The sequence below is a fragment of the Cyanistes caeruleus genome, chromosome 10, assembly GCF_971803275.1.
Source record: "Cyanistes caeruleus chromosome 10, bCyaCae1.hap1.1, whole genome shotgun sequence".
NCBI lineage: Eukaryota > Metazoa > Chordata > Aves > Passeriformes > Paridae > Cyanistes > Cyanistes caeruleus.
Window position 1 is genome coordinate 3,110,940 of NC_141710.1, and position 16,435 is coordinate 3,127,374.

Genomic DNA, 16,435 nt, shown 5'->3' on the forward strand with positions numbered 1-16,435 from the left:
AGAAGTTAAGCTCTGTATCAGTCTTCATCTGCCTGGTGCCATCATACAAAGCATGGAAGAGCATTTATTTGCACAGAAAAACATGTGCTACATGCCTGAATATTGTATTGAGCCAGCTCTGTTTGATGGCTTGGTGTGGGGCTGAACTCTGGCACTGCTCACTGGATATGGAAGCAGGTATTGCACCAAATGCATGTTGAAGTCTCCACCAGATATTGGGAACAACAGCTCAAAAAATTAAAATTTATTATTCTCCCATGGTTCATTTTTAGTGGGCAGGGTGCAACAGTTGGGTGTTTAATTCTGATTGTAGCTGAATTAAATCAGTGGCAGGGGATATGAGGGGGTTTGGCTGCTTCATTCTCAGAAGGGTTTTGCCTTGAGGGATGTGTCAGCTTTTGTGTGTCCCTGCCCCCTTCCAGAGAGAGCTCTGAGGATGTGAGCTGGGCTCAGCTTCACCTGATAAGTTCATTAATTAGCAATTACAACTTTTCTTGCACTTGATGTCATGACTGGAATATTTTACAGCATGTCACCCACCTCGTGGGCAATTCAGGTGTTTTACAAACAGCATCATTGCTGGAAGGCATAAAACAAAGCTCTGCTTGCTGCTGGACCCTCCATCAGTCATCCCACGTCACATTTTTGTACATGTGGTTTCTCATGAGTTAGGGTCTCATGAATTTAATCCTCACAAATTAATACTCAGGGTCTTTAAATGCATCTGGGAACCCACGTTCTAAACCCTGACTGTGACTGTGTCAGACACCTCCCTTTGAAAAGGTGGTGGGGCTTGGCAATAAGAAATATTAAAAACGATGAGTGAAGGGTGCTTCAGCACAGATTTTCCAGGGAGGCATTGTCCCATTGAAACAACAACAAAAACCCTACACAGAAAGAGAGAGGCAGCAGTCCCTTCATGCTACAGGTGCTGAAGGAATGCTCCTGAGCAGGCTCTGCACTGCCCTGGAACCCCAACACCAGGCTGGAAAGAGCTGCTTTTCCTGACTGTGGGACCACTGCAAAGGGATGGAAATGCCAGGGCTTTTAAACAGCCTCTCAGAATAATGCAGAGCTACATTTTGGTTCTTTTGAAGCTGAAAAGGAATTTCCCTCCTGATCTCGAGGGGAGCAGGATTTCCCCTACTGTTTAAAACTCCTCATAATGAAAAGGTACTTTTCTGTTTCAGTTCTTGCTGTTGGTGAGGTGTTAATCCAGCACTGTCATGGCCTTGCAGCTATTTTGCACATTTGCTGGGAATGAGGAAAAGGAGAAACTACGGTTTATCACCTATTTAAACCCTAGTTTTTCTAGTAAAACATACATTTGCAAAACAAGATTTTACAGCCGCTTTGGGGATAGAAAATGGGGGAAAAAAACCCCCACATCCCCTTTCTTGCTCAATGCATAGAGTCTTGCCTGCCTCAGAGGCTTATTACCTTAAAAAATACCTATATGGAGGGACTAATGTGGGGGATAACCTCATAACTCATTGATTCATGAAGCTGGTAAAAATATATATTTTGAAAAACCATTTGTTAGGAGGCTCCCCCCTTTCCAGAGAGGCTGTTAAATTTTCCTGAAACCAGCAAAGAACTTTTTTTTGTAAGAAAAAAAAGTGTGGTTTTATAAGCTATTATTTTCTGCTGAACAACATATCAAAAAAAAAAAATCCCAGCCTGGCTTCAGTTTTTCATTAGAAATACTGTCAATTTTTTTGTAAAAATCAAAACCACCTATTGGTAAAAATTGCCTATTGCCTTTAGCACAGCTCGGTTTCTTGTTTCAAACTGTTCTGATGGAAGATTTCTGATTAGTTTTGCACTGGGTCTCTGAAATGTCCAGCTGAAATGTAGCTGGGGCAGGAGCTGGGGCTGCTTTGGAGTGAGGCAGAGGAGGTTTGGTTGTCCCACAGTGCCAGGGAGAGCCTCTGCTGCTTCACATCCCTGCCACAAACCAACCTCCACCAAAAATGTTCCAGGGGAGCTTTCCATCAGCAGCAAGTTTTGCTGCTATTGAACTGAGAGAGTGTTTTCAGAAGCTGGTTTAGTGTTTTGAAAGTGATGCTGTCGTGCAGCAGCTCCTGCTGTGGTACCTACAATTATTTGCTGGAGGGCTGGAGGCTGCTCCTGCCTTACAGGATTTGTAAATGTGCATGATGGGGTGCTCATGGTGCAGGTAGTGGCATCATTCACCTACACTGCTTCCTCTCCATCTCAGTGTGTCCAAGAACGGGCACAAAAGCCATTTATCAGGATCTTATGCCCACTGCATGATGCCCACCACATCACCACAACTCTGATTAGATAAAAAAAGGAAGGAAAAATGGAGCTAAAGTAGATTTTTCTACACGTTGATAACTACAGTCCATGCATACAGCTGCTGTTTGTGTGACTGAAATTGGCTTACTTTGTGCACCTCTTCCATAAAACCATTATGATTCCTAAGGGCAGGGAGGTTGGTTCCCTCTTACCTCCTGGAGCTGCCAGGTTCTCCCACCCTCCTTCCCCTTTCTCTCAGGTCTGATTTCTCAAGCTCTGCCCGGGCTGCAAGGCCTGGTTCAGCTCTTTGCTGCCTGTGTTAGTCAAACACACAGCAGATGTCAGTGCGTTACAAAACTTGGTCTGAGACTGAAAAAAGAACTTAGAGAAAGTAAAATGGGAAAGCAAAACTTCAGGGAACTGCAAAGCTCTGAAGCCATGGAGGAGGAGGAGGAGGTCACCCCACCATGGCTGAGGTGTCTCGTTAACCACCGACACTCGCAGCATTACTGCAATTTTCCAGCCTCTCCTGATTAACCCTTCTGAAGCTCTTCAACCTCTCACCCACCCAGGTTTCCTGGCACCTACAGCACAAGCTTCCCAGCTGCCTGGGAAAGTGATGCCTGGGTATTCTTTCCCCTTCTGCACAATTCAGGCCGTGGAACAAACCGCAAGCACCTCTGCTGCTCACCACTCCTGTAACCACAGCCCCTCTCCCTGCTTCAGCAAAGCCATCCCTAAGCAGAATATTTCCCTGGCCAGGGTGCCAGGGTGCCAGGGCTGAAGCAGAGGTGGGTTCATTGGAAGCCAAGCCAAGCACACCCTGGAGCAAACCTCGGTGCTCCTGGTTTCTCTGGAGCCCAGGAACAGAGGAGAGATCCAAGTAAAGGCCTCCCAGAACGGGGAGAAAAATAAACAGCAGCTCCCCTGGCCCGCAGAGAGCTCTGCAGGAGTGTGGAGGGACCCTTGGGCGATAAGGACATTGTCAGGAAGCCCAGCACAGCCAGCTGAGCCCAGAGGTTTCCTTGCTTTGTGCGGGGAGCTTCCCTGCAGGACACGGAGCATTGTGCAGCCGGGAGAGCCGCAGCTCCCGCGGGCCAGGAAACCGCGCAGCGCTCCTGCAGAAATAAACCACAGTGTTTATCTGGCTTATCTCACATAGGAAACCTATGGGAAACGCTATGCCATACTCTCCTGTCATATAATTATAATGCATGACACCGAGCAAGATCTTGTGGAAAATCAGCAGAGAAGACAATCCCTCGTGACAGGGAACTTTTCTTTCCACATTCTGCAGGGCTGGTGTGAGTAGCCATCGGTTTAAAAACAAAAGATGAGCTAAATGTTTATGTCAGGAAAACACAACGCACCCGGAGTGTCTCATGGCATTAGGAGAATAATCGTTACACAAGGCAAATCTCTTTTCCCCAAATAAAGAACCTAGGCCAGATTTTTTTTTCAGACTTCAAAGGGAGAACACAGGCAGTGGCCTTTCCACTGCCAAATGGCTAAGTGGAATAAAAAAAAAATTGTGATTTTGCCATTAAATACTTGGTATAAATTCAAGAGGATTTTTTTTTTTTTAAATTTTATTTTTTTTTAACAGTGATGCTATTACATTCTATACTGGAAAAGGATAAATTAGAATTTCAAAGGCTGTAAATGGTCACTGGAAGAGGAACTGTGCACACAAGGCTGCTGCAGCACAATGCAAAGTTTGCAGCATTTCCAATCCCAAACCCTGCTAGGATATGTTCTGTGTGTTAGTGAGGTCAGCACAGATTATTCTGAACCAGCACCTAATGCCTCCCACCCTGCCAACAGAATTTTCCCTGGAAGATTTACTACCAAGCTCACAGTATTCCTCTAAACTCCACTGCTATAGATTTAAAAAAGGCTCTGAAATAGTTGGGAAGGCTGACATGAACAGCATGTCTAAGGAACCTTCATTTTCTTAATGGAAATGTTTAATTAAAATTTGATGAAGAGGACACTGAGACTATGCAAGATGTTGGTAACAATCCCAAGTCTCCAACAACACAGTCACTAAAAAACTTCAGATTTTGAGGAACAGCCACCAGACCTAGACAGGAACCAAAGTATTTTGGAGGAGAGTAAAATCCTCACTGGCTTCCATTTCTGCAGCGTGCATTCCTCAGAGCTGCCTACAGACAGGAAATTATACTGAATTTAAAGTGGATTAATTAATTACCCTCAGCCCTCAACTTATTCACTACCAAGAGCTTTTGGGTTAACTAAGTTACACAAAGTACAGTAAGTCTGCACAGGACTTTTAGTTATAGTTGGACTATTAGGACTTTTAGTTGTTTAGGACAACTGCTAAAGCAATTTGTTTTAAATTCACATCTTCACTTGATTTGTTGAGTTTTTTTTAAGCCTTCCTATGTAAATGGGTGCTACAGCAACACAAAAAAAAAAAAAAAAAAAAAAGGAGTTTGGATAAGTAAATTTGTAATTTTTAAAGCAAACAAGGAAAATGTTTAATCTCAGCAGATGTTCCAGGATCATTTCACGAGCAAGCTCTGAGGATGTGCTGCTTATTGAAGGAAATGTCAGCACTGCAGCAATAATCTCCTGACATCAGAGTGTCCTCTGAAGGTCTTTGGCCCCAGTTTAACACCTGAAATTGTTTGCAGGTATTCCAGGCTTTTCTGTAGTTTTAAGTGAAACTGAATGATGTCACCCAAAGAATGACAGTGATAATAAAGTAATACAAGATAAAAATAATGAGGATAAAGTAAAAAAGTAAAGGGGAGCAGGGCTTAGCCCTGGTGCTGTCTCCACAGGGGCCATGACGTGGACATTTCCCTCCTGGCTGGCTGCAGCCAGATCTGCAGGGAAAGAGCCTTGTGGGGAGCTCATTTCCCACTTTCCCCCAGAGAGTGAGGATGCAGTGCCCTTCACCAGCTGTCACAGAGTGCTGGGGGATCCTTTCTCTCACACACCTGGCCAGAACCTGGCCAAAAGCAGGACTTAGCCCCCTACTCCCACTGGGGAAAAATAGACTCCTCTAAAAGATGCACAATTTTCCTGTGAGTTTCTAACTTCATTGTTTATTACTTTTCAATGGTTAAAAGAGGAGACAATCCAGATTTACATTCTGTGGGAACAGGCACAGGAAAAGGCAGGCAGCCCATCAGTGATACCATGCTGCCACTGCATTCCCCTGCATGCACAGCACAACTCAGGGAGCTGCAAAAGAACAACCTCCACATTATTATTTGATTTCATCTACATATGAATTTTCCTCTGCTTGTTCCTTGTTTGAGAACAGGACTACACACAGACACCCCAGCCCTGGAATAAACAATGGCAATGATTTATTCCAGATAAACAGAGCCCAGAACCTGCACTCAGAAGAGTTGTAGTCACTACAGGGTTTAGTAGATGAGGGAGGAACTTGACACACAGAAAGGCATCTTTAACTGGCTGTGTTCTCCAGCTGGATTAGCTTTTTTAAAAAGAAAAAGCCTGGAGAAAAGGTATGCCACATCTCCTGGATATTCAGTACTCCAAAGAAAGATTTCACTGGAGCCTTTAAAGCAGGATTAGGACAAACAAAAAACAAACAAGAGTTTCTGTGGGTTAAACATCAACATTGGTTTTATCTCAAATAAATATATCCTGGTTAAAAAATCTCTTTAGAATGCAATGGAAATACAATGGAAATGTTATTTGTTACTTATGTTACAACAAAAATAGTATTTGCTGCTTTTCAGTGCTGTGTATTCAACCTGGGATGAGGAGCAGGGAAACAGAAGCACTGAGTTTCCTCACTGCCAGCTGCACTCCTACTCCAACCAGGGACTCATTACAAAGCTGTGTTTTGTGGCTGTTAAAATGTGTGAAGGGAAGCAAGCAAATACTCTTATTTGTGTTTGACACTCAGAGTGCAAGACAGAACAGCACAAGGGGGGAAAGGCTGGGGAGCCTCAGAAAACCCCCAGAGGAGTCTGAGTTCCATGGGCTCTGTGTAAGATGGGTTTGAGGCTCTGTAAGGTGGGTTTGGGGCTCTGTGAGGTGAGTTTGGGGCTCTGTGAGGTGGGTTTGGTGCTCTGTGAGGTGGGTTTGGGGTTCTGTGAGGTGAGTTTGGGGCTCTGTAAGATGGGTTTGGGGCTCTGTAGTGAACACAACTCTGTGTAAGGTGGGTTTGGGGCTCTGTGAGGTGAGTTTGGGGCTCTGTGAGGTGGGTTTGGGGCTCTGTAAGGTGGGTTTGGGGCTCTGTGAGGTGGGTTTGGGGCTCTGTGAGGTGGGTTTGAGGCTCTGTGAGGTGAGTTTGGGGCTCTGTAGGGTGGGTTTGGGGCTCTGTAGTGAACACAACTCTGTGTAAGGTGGGTTATTGTCAGAGGGAGAAACGAATCACTTTGTTCTCCATTTTCAAGTGAAAACTTTACCCTGTCACAGGTTTTAGGAAGCCACACAGAAAGGGCCATGTGCAAACAGGCAGGAGCTGCCTGTGGCTAATGCAGCTCCATTGGGGTGAGACAGAATATTGCTGCAGCTTCATAAAATCTTAAATCCTGGCATGGTTTTGGGTTTCCTCACACACCATCTCCAGCTGCCTTCTCCTGCTCTGGTGTTTCCCAAAATGACCCAATCATCATCACCCAATTAGTGCTGGGGGGAAAAAAGGGGCTTCTGTCAAACAGAACTCCTTAAACAAATTAGCACAGCTTTTGAGCTGGGCTTTACAAACTATTGCAAAGATTCATGCATCAAATACATTCAAATTCGTGAGACAACAGGAGTGGAAAATGAATTAACTTTATTTACCCCTGAAAAAAGTGAGGCTTGTGAAAATATTGGCAGGAGAAGTGTATAGTAGAGATCCTTATCACAGCAGTTCAATTGCAGGTGTTTCCCCATATTACTAGATTATCCTTATCCAGAATAAATATTTAATGTTAGTATTAACAAAGAAAAGCTGTAGCTCCAACAACAAGCTCTGTGTATTTAAAGCTCAGTGATGATTATCCACTTTAAAATCAATTGAATCGTGAATATTAAAGCATTTTTCACAACACGGCTTTTCAAACTGCGAGGAAAAGCTTCCAGAGGCACCACTTCAGGAGCCAGGGCTGCAGCCAGTCCTCCCTGCTGGCATCCAGAAGGTTCAGAACCATGTTCCTGGCTGGTTTTTCTCCCCCACAGATGTGTCCCCACGCGCGAGGGATGAGCTCCTGTAGCACATCCACCCTGTGCAGGAGAGGCTCTGACAGCAGCTGGGCTCTGAGCCTCTCTCAGGGGGCTGCACTTCGCCTCTCAGCCCTGCTGAGCCAAAATGCAGCTCTGGCTGGGTGCTGGGGTGGTCTCACAGGAATCCCCTCCTGTTCTGGCACTGATCCGTGCCCAGGGAGCTGGGAGCTGAGGTTTGATCCCAGCACAGCAGGAGCTGGGAAGGCTCAGGAGAGCCCAGCTCAACAGAGCCTGTGGCACCCTGCTGCCTGTGACAGCCTCAGGTTCCTGCAGGGGCTGCCCAAGAATCCTTCTCATTATGTTATAAATTCCCCAAAGTCCACCTAAACACAAATCCAGCTCCCACACAAAGTTCCACATTTTTTCCTAATTCTCTGAAGAAAAGCAGCAAAAATACAAGGCAGCAGGCACATGGGCTTCTCCTGCAAAACAGCTCCACTTTTCCTGAAATTCTAACTTTCAAAGCTCTCAATAGCCTTCTCATTTTCCTCACTTTGACATCTTTCTCATGAGTTTCTCCTGACAAGTCTTTTGTCAGCAGTATATTCAAGCTTGCTGTTCCACCTGTGCTTGGCCCCTTTGCAGGTTCTGCTCACCTCCAGCCTTTTCTTCATTCTTCTTCTTGCACCATTCTTGTTCAAAATGTTGTGACTGGTTTGGAGAGGATGAAAATTACCCCTCCAGCTGGGACAACTCTGTTAGAGAGCTTGGGGCAGTGGAAGATGAGAGAACTCAACCTGTGAGGCTCATGAAGTGCCCTTGGGTCTCCAAGTGCCTCTGTCCACCCTTGCTGTGCCTCTCCTATTCTTCCAAAGTCCCTTTTCCTGCTTTATTCTCTCACTGTTTCTTCTTCTCTCCTAATAATTCCCATAATTTTTTTTTTTTTTTTGTTTGTTTGTTTCTCTTTTCCCTAACCAACAGCCTGGCTGTGAGGGCACCGTGGTGCTGCTCGTTTCAGCCCCAGCTGCCTCCAGCTGCTGCCCTGTCCTTGCCACATCTGCATCCCCCACTGCCCTCAGTGCTGCTCAGGGGCTTGGCACCACGGGGGGAGGATGAGCACATCACCATGATGATGCCTTAAGAATTTAGCTTTTCTATGTTTTAGATCCTATACTGCATTAGTGCATAGCTCTAAACTGGGTATAAAGTGTTAGTTACTGTCATCATGCTTTGGTCAGATAAAACAATTCCTCTGGGCCTGGAACCCAAGGACACCCCACAGCCTCAGGCCCTGAAAGAATAAACAAAAGTGAATTGGGGGGAGCAAACTGGGGGTAAATGACTTCATTAGCTGAAGCTGGAATTGGAGCATCAACCCCTGAGATGGAAATGGACCAAACTTGTAATTGTCTGAGAAACTTGTGACCATCTTCCAGCTTGGGTGCAGCCTCTGGGAGGCTTCTGACTGCCCTTAACATACCTGAAAGCCCTTCATTAAATAAATCTGCTGTGATTCTTTCAGCTTTGTCTGGCCTCTGTTGCCAGGTGAGCCCAAACAGGCTCCAGTGGGGCTGTTCTGTTCTGGAACCCATCTGTGAACAGCGCTGTGCTCTGGAGGGGCTGCAGCACCCTCAGTGCTCCCAAGGCAGCTGAGGTTGTCACCCATGCTCAGCATGATGGCAGCAGCAGGATTGTCCCCAGGAAACCCAGCCCTGCTCCCTCTCTCTGCCCTGCACATGAGTGCCCAGAGCCAGGCCAGGCTTCCATCCTCAGCCTGGCCAGAGCTGCTTATTTGGCATTATTGACAAATGCATCGGATTTTTTATTCTCTTGTTTTAGTCTCCATGAGCTATGGACTGGGTTAAAAAAAAATGGAATGCTGGGGGTTTTTTGATTGGGGGTTGGATCTCTTTTTTTGGGTAGGAAAACGGGGAGATTAAAAGCATCTCCAAGCTTTCTGTTTGCTCATGGGAAGGGTAATATCCATTAACACAATCAGGATAATTGCCTTATGGCATCAAAATTGTTTATACAAGGCACAGTTAGAGGATGGTTAAAGATGGAAATAAGTGGTGCTAAACTCAGCCTTCTTTAGAGGATGATGCACAGCACTGTATCATTTTCTGATGTCACTTAAGATGCAGAATCCACTTTGTCTTCATCTAAGGCATAACCCTGTTGTATTAAAAGCGTCAGGGAAACAGTGCTTTTCCCTATTGCCTCACTCTACCTAGGCTGGAGGGTTCCATAAGAGTCTCTTTTCAAGCCTTGCACAAGTAAGGCTGTAAAGCTGTGCTTTATTTGTGCTGAGGAATGCAGCATTAAAACCAGGCTTCTCTGTGTGACATCTCTGGGGCACCCAGAGGAAGCCCTGTGCAAAGTGCTTCCTGCCTTCTGCCTCTCCTCCCGGGAGGGGACTGAGATTAGGGCCCTAATTCCAGTGAACATCCTGGGTTTTTTTAGCTGCCCACAGAACTGGCTTCCTGCAAAGAGCCTCCTGTAATTCCCTTTCCCCCCGTGTTATGCGTGCTGTGTTATGAAATATCGATCTGCCGGCTGTTTTCGTTCTGCATAGCTGAGCTGGCTCTCCCCGCCGTGCCATCAGGATGGCACTGGGAGCAAAATGTGTGATATGTGTTATACAGGCACGCTGCCAGCAAATAGAGATGTTTCCTGTCCCTTCAGGGCTCCCTCACAATGTCTTCTCTAAAGGACTGAACCTATTCCGCAGCTCTAATAACAAACACTGTAACCTTGCAAATAGCCACGCTTGGAGTTTTCTTTTAATATTTATACTTTTTTGACCCCAAAAGGGGAAAGAATTTACCATACTTAGGCTGGAAAAACAGCTTGCTAATTCTGCTTATCAAAGGCGTTCAGACCAAAGAGCCTGCCACTAATAACACTACGGTAAAAAAATATTCTGGGGCGCATCATGTGTTACTGCGCTTTAGCACATGCTGGTACCTAGCTCGAAATGTCAGCATTTTCACAGCGTAATTCATGTCAGCTCCCAGCTCTTATGACATCAGAGGACGAGTTCAAAGGGACAGTTTTCTGCTTTATAAAAACAGTTTAAAGATAAAAGCCAGTTTCAACAAAAAAAAAAAAAAAAAAAAGAAGAAGAAAAGAAAAAGAGAAAATGAAAGTATTAAGCTGTGCATTAGCCAAACAATTCTCTGAGAGGCAAATGCCAATCAGAAGAAGATGACAGTATCCTATAGTGAAACCATATTAGCAGAAGTGATCAACTGCTGCTGTTTAATGCCTTGCACAACCCTCAGTGTCTCTCCTTCTTAACACAGCTGAGGAGCAGGTAAGAATCCTATCAGCTATTGAGCAGAGAAGATGAAAACAGAATATTCTCCCTTGCATCCCTGGCAGTTTTTAATACACGTAATGTAACTACTTTCCATGAAACAGCTTCTCTGTCAGTGTGAATGGGCAGAGCAGAGAAAGTGACAGAGTATTATTTTCTATATTCATCATTAAAACAAACAAATATCAATCACATGGCTTTAAGCATTTGGTTTTCTGCAGATCTTTCAAAACTTTTTTGACGCAGCACCCGGTGCTCTGGAGCTTATCAATGACACCAGGGGTCAAAAGTGTTAGTGCGACTAAAATTACTTGGACAAAGGCAGGACCAGGTCATTTCGCCATGGGATAGTCCCACAAGGCCTCCTGGAGGCTGCTGCCACCAAGGAGTTCTAAGGGAAAGAAAGGAAAGGCCATGAATCAAACATCCCAGAAAATTCACAAGCAAATGTGTTATTAATCAAGGAAAATAAAAACAAAGTTTATTAAAATGCCTTGTAATAGGACATTTCAAAACAACACAAAGACATCTTATGTGATGACCATTTTATCACCGAGGCTCATTCCAATTGAGTTACATTCTTCAAGCCCAAAGAGCCATAAGTGTGCCAGGAAAGAAAATAAACACTGGAACGATGTGTGCAGTCACACATCTAATTTGACGATTGATCTCACAATTTAAATAGACACTTTCCACCCCAAATAAATGCAGGAGTCTGTATCAATGGCACTCCTGCAAACTGAAACTAATGGTAGGACTGGTACAATTTACACTTTTCTTTCCATATTTAGCTGAGAAATTCAAAGTAGGACCTGAATGAAGCCAGAGGGTAAGAAAACAAAGCAGAAGGGGTCTACTATGTTCTGCATGGTTGGGAACGCCGCATTAAAATATTTTTAAATTACTCCAATTTTCTCATTTTTTGCGTAAATATTTAGGAAGGGGATGGATCCTCATATGGTGCAAACAGTCCCAGATTCATTGGTTTCAGTGATACCAGTACAGCCAAGGAAGTTACAACAATTTCCATCAAGCATGAATTTGCCCCAGCGTGTTTACACAGGAATTTCAAATTGAATTCTCTGTTTCTCCGGCTCCGGGGAATCGATGGAACTGTTGCAGCACAAGATTTAGTCTTTTACGCTCTAAATGGACATCAAAAGATGGATCCTGTTTCTCCCCTCCCACCAGCTCTTGTTTACCCGAATTTTGTCTGTGAAGTGGCTCCTGGGAGCAGGGGTTGGAGTGCTGGGCCTGCCTTTGAGCCTCATACACAGGGATGTTTGAACTGGACTGAGTTTTTGAGCTGAAGATGGAGGTCAAAGTTACAATTTTATCAGTTACATTTTGGAGCCCTTCACTTGATCACGACAATGCCATGTTCATAACACAATTATTGTAATCATATTTCCAGTGTTGCTCTCCTTCAGTGGAAACAGATTGCGTTAGGCTCCTGAGTGGAATGTGCATTTCAAAGTCACGCAGAGGTTATGGAACAGCACCTCTCAATTCATCTGCACACTGCAATCAGGGCTGGATCACTGCAGATGCTTTTGTGAATTCAGCAATTCATGTAAAAATAGTGTTCTGTGAGGAGGGGCAGAGTGGTTGTCAGGTACTGACCAGCTCAGTGATTGCACAGGTCTCAGCCAGGCTGTGGCCGGAGCTGGGGTGCTGTTAGGATTTATTCATGAACGCAATTTATTTGTTTGAAATTTGTACCAGGCAGCAGCTCGTGTCCCTGCTGCTGCAGCAGGGGTCTCCCCAAATCCCCAAAATCCCCAGCCAGGGTCAGTGGATCCCAGCTGCAGCCAGTGCCCACTGCTGCCAAGACAGAGCTGCAGTTCCTGTCTGAATTTCTGTTTTAGTAACATTTATTAACGAAAGCTCTTGAAAAAAAATTTTAAAAAATAAATCTATTTTGTGTACTCCTTCTATCCTTGCTTTCTGAAGGGCTCTCCTTTTTAGCCTGTGCTGTTGTGCATGATCTCCAGTGGAGTGGTATTACAACAAATAATTACATTATAATTAATTACCCCCAGTCTTATCAATTCTGAAATAGCATTATGTTAAAGTGGAGCTATCATATTACCAGGAAATGTAATATACAGAAAATATGTCTTAATTATTTGAAGGGAAGCTGGACAAAGATTCATCACCTCACTAACTCCAGAGATCTGAATGTCCAGAACAAAAGTTTTCTTCACTGACTAAACCAGAGGTTTAAGAATGGATTTTTCACTTTTTTTTTTCCCCAGCTCTTAGAAATTAATTTCTATTTCTAGAGTTGGTTTTTAAATTTTTTTTTTTCCTGGTTTAAATAAATCCTTTTGGCTGACCCAAAATGAAATCTTGAATGAATTTCGCTGGTTTTCCCAGTCTATAGAATTATCTAAAGTAACATTAGGGATTTCTAAATAAAAATATAATTTGAAATATGAAATGTAAACTTCATTTAAATACCACAATAGTTGGTTTTGTGTTTGCCTTTTTTTTTTATTTATTTTTTTAAAAATAGATTCACTTATTGAATTTAGTAAAGTATTTTAGAACTTGCATTTTTTGTGAGTAACAACAGAGAGCTGCAAAGCATCACCCAGCTCTGGTTATAGCACTGCCCACAAACAGGGGAGAAATCCCAGACATCTCTAGAAGTGCAGAATGAGCACTGAAGTGAGACCAAATATTGAGTTTGTATGGAGGATAATTTGCTATATTAGAAGCTTGGGATTTGGGGTTTTTCCCTGATTTTTTTTATGTATTAGCTTTTTGTTCTTCTGAATGAAAAATTAGCCAGCTTCAGGGACAGCTCAGGAAGCAAAACTTTGGAAATGAAAGCAAAGGCTTGGAAATAGAAGCAAAATCCTCATGTCCCCTGTTGTGAGGAGCTTCCCAGGGATTGTCCCCGCAGTGTCCCCACAGTGTCCCCTCCCTGCCCTGTGTCCCACCCCAGGGCTGACACCAAATCTGAGTTTGGTGCTCCAGCAGTCCCAGGGCAGGGTCCCCTGCCCTCAGTGCCAGGAACTGGAATATTGCAGGGTCTGGAACATTGCAGGAACTGGAATATTGCATGGACTGGAATCCTGCAGGGACTGGAATCCTGCAGGGACTGGAACATTGCAGGAACTGGAACATTGCATGGACTGGAATCCTGCAGGGACTGGAATATTGCAGGAACTGGAATATTGCAGGAATTGGAATACTGCAGGGACTGGAACATTGCATGGACTGGAACATTGCATGGACTGGAATACTGCAGGCCCTGAGCCTGCCAGGGGCACAGACAGGGGACCCAGGGTACCAGGGAAGGGGACAGCCCTGCACACCCTCGCACAGTCCCCACAGAGGTGTGAGCAGGACTTCAGCAGGATTTCATTTTCTATGGATTGTGAGGTGATGCTGTAACATGCAGCCTGACTCCCTAAATAACCAAAATAAACTCATTGCTCCCTTCCCTCCCCACTAGCACAGGCTGTCCCCACCTTGGACAAGAGCAGGACTGTGAGCAGGCAGAAGAATGAGCAGAATGCTGTTTCCAGCACGGGGCCCTTGCCAGAGCCTGCTGGCTCCTGCTGAAGCCGGTCCAGCCCTTGTGCGTGTGCGGGGCAGGTCCCAGCTCTGCTGCTGAAAGGAGATTTGCAGAGTGTGGTGTTTCTCTGGAATCACAGCTTTGGGGGTGTTTTCAGACACTCACAGCTGGGGTGCAGAGCCAGAGAGTGTCCCCAGCCCCTGGCAGGGCAGCAGCAGCTCCCTGGAGAAGCCTGGCTGCAGCATCCTGCGGTACCAGGCTCAGAAACCAGAGTGCTCCAAGGGCAGGAGGAGCACAGAGCCCTCAGAGGGCTCCTGGAGCTCCCAACAGCCTGACCCCAGCTCTGGAACCTCGGATTGCTGCTGCTTCAGGGCAGGCATCACAGCTTTGTGTTTCTCTTGTGAGACACACGGCCCCACAGCTCTCGGTCTCTGGCAGCACCAGAAGCACAGCAAGTTATCTGGAGTAGGTCCAGCCAGCTTAAAAGGATTCCTGTACTCCTTTCACGTGTCTGACTTTGCAAGTTCACCCCACCAAACCTCACTCCAGCAGGTAGAGCTGATCTGACAAATAAAACACTGGGGAATCAAACCTGGACGTGCACCTTCCCTCAATGCTGGGCAGAGCCTCGGTGCCAGGAGAGCCCCAGGAGGGAGGTGCTGGGACACCTCAGGCTCCCCTCCAGAGAAATGCCAAGAGCTGGCTGTGAGCTGGGAGGGGCTGCAGGTTCCTGCCAGCCCTGCCTGGGACCACAACACACTGGGAATATCCCCAGCCCGTGGTACCCAAGCTAACAAAGCCATGATGAGCTCCTGGATATTCAGAAAAAACTGATATTAACACACATTTGGTTTAGATCAGATGTAAGTAGGACTTTCTAAAAGTTTTTTGTTTTGTTGTCGGTTTTAATTCAAGAGATGGGGGAAAAAAAAGAGATTAAATAGTGTCTAAACTTGGTGAGTATTTCCCATAAGTGCAAAGATTAAAGCAGAAATGAGTGGTGGTCTGTACTGCAACCTGAACCCCACTCAATACACCAAAATATTCACTTACTTGAACATTTAATGAAGGTTAAATACAACCCTTAAAGCATGAAAACAATTTCAGAAGTTTCCAAGAGCCTCTTAGCTGCACCCCAAGCCCACTCTCAGGTTTTGGAGCAGTGATGAGTGATATTTCTTAGCTGCTTCAGCTATTCCTGAATCTCGCAGTAGAGATGCAGGAGGGAATTTTCCTGCAGTTCTTCTGCTTCATTAATGACTCTCAAGCTGGGGTTTTTCTAGCACCAACTGAGAAGAACATTCTCCCTGGAGCTTATACAGGTGTCATTTGTATGAACCTTCAGTGATTTTACACAAATGATTGCCCCAGGATTTTTAACAAAAGCAGCCAAATGGCCTCCTTCCTTTAATATATTATTTAAGCAATAACCTCACTCTAGCCTCAGGCTTCCAATGCAATAATTAGAGCCAAACTAGCCATTACCCACAGAGATTTCTGTATTTAAATACAATGCAAATTCTGAATTTAAATACAATAGCAATATGTAAGTAATTCTAATTCAGAGAACTGAAGGAGATGAAGAAAACAAGGAGATGCTGAGGGTTTTATCCCATTAAGGTTGGTCAGAAGGTTAGACTGGCATATTTTAGGGTGAAAAACATAAACAGTATAATGGCATAGGAACAACTTTTCCCATCAGCAGTTGCAATGCTCACAGAACTGAAAGAGAAAAGGAAGAGAACCAGACTTTGAATGACTCCTGGTGAAATATAATCTGGACAAAGCTGTCCAGCCTGTACCAGAAAAAACTTCATTTCTATGGGCAAACATCATTTTGTCACTCAGATCGATGGTGACTTTCTTCTCTCCCCTCACAGCTGACAATTTTTCCTCCTCATGTAAAATTTTAGTCCAACAGAGTTTCCAGAGCCTAAGGGGAAAGCTGGGGCTGTGTCAACCCTCGTGAAGGAATTTCCTACCCATTGTGCACTCACACAGGGTGAAGAGCAGCAAGGAGTTACGCACAGAGAAATTAGGAAGCTGCTCAGAGGTACAAGTCCTGTTTCACCAATTTGTTGTGTTTTACACAACAAGGCACCCTGGCAGGTGAGGCAGCACCCCTGGAGCCACACAGAGCAGCTGTGGAAAGGAGATCCTGACTGGTG